Source organism: Mobula hypostoma, chromosome 9 (assembly GCF_963921235.1).
Source record: "Mobula hypostoma chromosome 9, sMobHyp1.1, whole genome shotgun sequence".
Classification (NCBI taxonomy): domain Eukaryota; kingdom Metazoa; phylum Chordata; class Chondrichthyes; order Myliobatiformes; family Myliobatidae; genus Mobula; species Mobula hypostoma.
In genome coordinates this window covers 113,023,234-113,028,128 of record NC_086105.1, presented here as the reverse complement: position 1 = coordinate 113,028,128, position 4,895 = coordinate 113,023,234, and the positions used below count along the sequence as shown (strand labels likewise).

The window sequence follows — 4,895 nt, the reverse complement described above, 5'->3', positions numbered from 1 at the left end:
TCAGAATCAGGTTTATTATCACCGGCATGTGACATGAAATTTGTTAACTTAGCAGCAGCAGTTCAATGCAATCCATAATCTAGCAGAGAGAAAAAAAATTAAAATAAATAAACAAGTAAATCAATTACATATATTAAATAGATTATTTTAAAATGTGCAAAAACAGAGATACTGCTTATTTAAAAAAAAGTGAGGTAGTGTCCAAAGCTTCAATGTCCACTTAGGAATTGGATGGCAGAGGGGAAGAAGCTATTCCTGAATCGCTGAGTGTGTGCCTTCAGGCTTCTGTATCTCGAACCTGATGGTAACAAGTGAGAAAAGGGCATGCCCTGTGTGCTGGAGGTCTTTAATAATGGACGCTGCCTTTCTGAGACACTGCTTCCTAAAGATGTCCAGGGCACTTTGTAGGGTAGTGCCCAAGATGGAGCTGACTAGATATTAGTAGTGATTAAGAGGCCGTTAGAAACATGAATATGCAGGGAATGGAAAGGTATGGATCATGTACAGGTAGGAGAGAATTAGCATACTTTAGAGCAGAGGTTATCTGTCGAAGGCCCTTTTCTTGTACTGTGTCATTCTATGTACTCTGATTTTGTGTATAAATATGATGTAATAGACATATTCTTAATGATAAAGCAAAGTGAAATAAAAAGCTGGGCAAATGAAAATAACACATTCCTTTGCTGGATGAATCAGCAGTAACTAAGAAGCTAAGAAAGGCCAGGGATGGGTTTACTTACAGAGAGGAGTCGGTGACTGAAACAGACTGCCAAGCAGGACTGTGCATTTAAGGGGCTGTTAGGCACACAAATATGCAGGGATGTAATGACGTGGATCACATACGGGCAGAAGAGAATGTGTTCAGCACAGACATGGTCAGCCAAAGAGCCTCTTCTTCTGCTATACCATTTTATGGACTCTGATTAAATGTACACATCACACACAATGAGCATATTCTTAATGATAAAGCAAAGTGATTAAAATGTTAAGCAAATGAAAATGTACATCTTCCTTGACTCAGAAAAGGAATGATTGTCAGCATTTTCCATTTTTTTCTTTTATTGCCAATGGTACAACAATGAATGTCAGAGATTGTCAATTTCATAGCCCTCTAAGAATAAGAGCAAACAGAGGATCACAAAGAATTTCAAAAGTGCTTTGCTCTCCATCACATCATAGCAGGTGTGAGGGTCACCAGCAAACTCAAGTTCAGGAATGCCAGAGACTTCAGCAATTCAAACAAAATTAAAGTTTTATTTCAAAAATTAACTAGAAAAACTAGCAAGAGATCAGGGAAACTATACCGAATCTTGACAAGCTGAAATCACTCACAATATACAGAAGAACTTGTTCTGTCTTTCTCATGACAAGGAACCGCAATGATGCAGCAAAGATGGGTCCGCTGAAATACACCCTGGGGCACATAGGAATTCAGGACCAATCTGACAACATTGGTGTGCAGAGAAGCAATAATTCCCAAAGGCAACAAACTACACGACAAGACATTGCAAATATCGTGCTAATTAATGCATCACAAATTGAATAAAAGCAATAAATACAAAGAGAGCTTAAAAATCTCCATGATCCCAAATGAGACACCTGCAACCCAGAGCTAGTCCAAAGCCAAACAATTAGAAATAAAAGGTAAACAATTCAAGGAACAATGCATACCGATGAGGTGATATTGACAAAGTACCGACATTTCTAAACGACCCCTGCTTGTGACAACAGGTGTCTACACGCGTCTCCAGTTACTTAAAACCAACTCTCGCGATATTTTCTGAATGATAAAAGTCGATAAAGTTCAATTTTGAAATTTCCACGTTTTTATTTCTCTCGTTCTCTCTCAGGAAAGCTTCTTCATGAAAGAATAGCTTGAACAGGGGTCTGGTCGAGACGAGTTCAAATGATAATTGAATTCTCTATATACCTCAGCTACCGCCACGCTTTGCCATAGAAAATCAAACACTATTAGCAGTGAGATAAAATTCCATCTAATTTCTTTCTTAAACATCTATTTTAACTCAGTGAACATCAGTACTCGATTCTCCTAGAGGAGTAATTGTCCTCTCCATGTCCACCTAGAAAGACCTATCAGCATTTTAATCACGACACCTTTCACTCTTCTAAACTTCCGCATGTGCAAACTAGTCTCTCCTGCCTTGCTTCTTAAGACATACCACCATGCTACTGCAGTTCTTATATTACAAATATCTAGATCAGAACAGAGTTCATTACTCCATGGGTGGCATCAGCTGCACCTTATCTAACATGCAGAACTTTCTAAATTTTAATTTAATTTCCCTAGTCGTGAACACTAACATGTGGATTAGATTCAGGTTGGTAGCCTAATACTTAGAGAATATCAGCAATTAATAAACTGATTGAATGAGAAATAATTTTTATGTTTACTGACAATCAGAAGGGTAGAAGGGAAGCAAGATGGAGTAAAGAAACAAAGACTTTACCAATGGGATCTATGCACATTAAATAAGTAGGGAAAAGTTGATCGATGAAACAAAACGTTGGGGAATAAGATATTGTTCAATTTGGCAATAAGAGTAGCTAAATAGTATTGCTGCTAAGCGAGATTTAGTTATCCTTGCAGGTGCGGTTGTATTTGGCTATTGATATCAGGGAATATGTTCTGCAGCATTGCAAAAGGAGATTTCGAAAATGAACGAACTCTCATTCATTCTCCAACTCCCTGCAGTTAGTCCCTTTTCCTCTTCCTCCCCGGGCACAACTTGACAAGTAAAATTTTAAGTAATTTAATTACGAGATAAAAGAAAAGCCCCATGAAAGCCACAATAATGGTGAACACATCCAGCAAGTAGTACTGATAGAATGGAAGATCATTACCCGCGGCTCTAAAATGAGCAGCCCCTCCGTGCCTTACTGTGTATTCAATCCAGAAAGCAGCCAGCTCCATTGGCTGCACTGGAACGTCCCGGTGTAAGGCAGATAATCGTTTCGTGTTCTCTGCATAGGAAGGGTTTTCGATGAATGTCTTCACTGCATGGAAAATATCATCGCTTTTCATGCGAGCCAAGTCTAACATAACCGCTGCTTCTCGGGTTTTGAGACGCAGAAGGTTATCATATTGATCAAAAAAATTGGAATACCGACCACGGGGACCCCATGGAAAATGGCCTCATAAAGCCCATTCTCCCCGCCGTGAGTGATGAACGCTCTTGTCTTCGGATGACTCAGCATGTCATTTTGAGGACGCCAGCTCAAGATTTTGGTGTTGTTTCCTAAATTCGGGGGTAGTGCTCCAGTATACCGCCAGATGACTCTCTGTGGGAGTCTGGCCAGTCCCGCCGCCACTTCACTCGCAACTTCTGGGGGAATGGTGCCTACTATACTTCCTAAGGAGAAGATCACCACACCATCCTCGCCAGAAATGTCCATAAGTCGCTGCAGATCAGCGGGGAGCGGTCGACACGGACGGCACTGGAAACCTGCGATGTAAACCAGGTTTGGCATGGTCGGCCGGGGATACTCAAAAATAAAGTCAACCTTCATTAAGACGATATCAACTTTTCGATAAAGTTCTTCCACGGTAATGTCATCATTGAGGTAAAGCTGACAGAGCCGATTGTAAGCTGGGTAAATGTAGAAGTTGTTTATGAATTTAGTTATTCCGTATATCAACACGTTCTTCAATCTGCCCAAAAGCGACATCCTGTCGATCAAACGTGAATTTACCATGGGCGCAAAGGAACGACGCGACTGGACGAAGTCAAAGTGGATGTCCCCGGATATCATCCACCTGCCAAAAAACACCAGCGAAGTGTTAAGTACATGGGACAGCATGGCACGGGCTGCATGGAAAGGGTCGGCCAAAATCACGTCAAACCCCCCAGCTTTCAGTCGATCCATCAAAGCGCGATCCTCGAACATTCCCTGAATGAACGGAAAAGTCACTTCAATATTGACGGAGGACGTTGCGATCATAGTTCGGGCAGCGGAGATGCTGGAGAGGAAACCATCTTCTTCCCCGTATAAGAATTTGAAGATAATATCATAAACTTTGTCTTCGGTAAGAGCCTCATGTGGCCGTTCCCCCGAAATACGGACAGTTTCCATGGTGAAATCTTTGTTCTTTGCCTCAATCCTTAGTGAAGTGTCGCCCCTCAGCACCGTCACCTCGTGCCCCCTCTGCACCAGTTCCAGGAGCAGGGATTTCATGATGATCCAGTGGCTCCAGTCTGTGGGCATGGCAAGGATCCTGGCAGCTTCTGGGCTGGGACTCCTTGCGGAAAAGAACATCAGAAAAAACAGCAGAAGCGTCTGAAAACCCGCTCGGCTTTTGTTTGACATTTTCGGCTGTGAATCTCAAACAGAAATGGTTGTTTTCTTGTGCTGAAACATGTACTGCAAATTCGAAGTGCCTTTCTTGATCAGTTATTCACGTTGGCTGCCAGTTAACACTGCACCCTGAGCCAGCAATCACATCACCTTTGTATTTACGTCCAGACGCGGTCTGAAAGGAAACTCTAGCCGAGTTGCATTGTTACGGCGTATTGTGCAGTTCAGGGGTATAGCCAATATTAATTTCACCGGCAACCAATCCTCAGACATGGATGTGGATTGTAGATTGAATTTGAAATGCAGCCCTGACCAATAATTTTCCTGCAGCCATAACCAGGGATTGATTGCAAACCAGACAATATTGATTAACATTCAATTTGGGTGTCTGGAGTGTGGGTGCGTAGAAGCAGGTTTGTGAAAGCTATATGTAATTCAAGGGAAGCACTGTAGGTACATTGTAAATATGGATTTCTCCTGCAGTTACTTTTGATCTCTGGCATATAAAGATGTCATGTAATATTGGGTCTGAATTCCTCTTCTTCCAAGTGTCTCAATATGAAATCTGCTGCTCGCTTTTA

General features: G+C 41.7%; 1 pseudogene; it reads right to left on the bottom strand.

Moving 5' to 3' along the window:
• Positions 1-2,713: 2,713 nt before the first annotated feature.
• Positions 2,714-4,326, bottom strand: LOC134351364 (UDP-glucuronosyltransferase 2C1-like; annotated as a pseudogene).
• Positions 4,327-4,895: the final 569 nt, after the last annotated feature.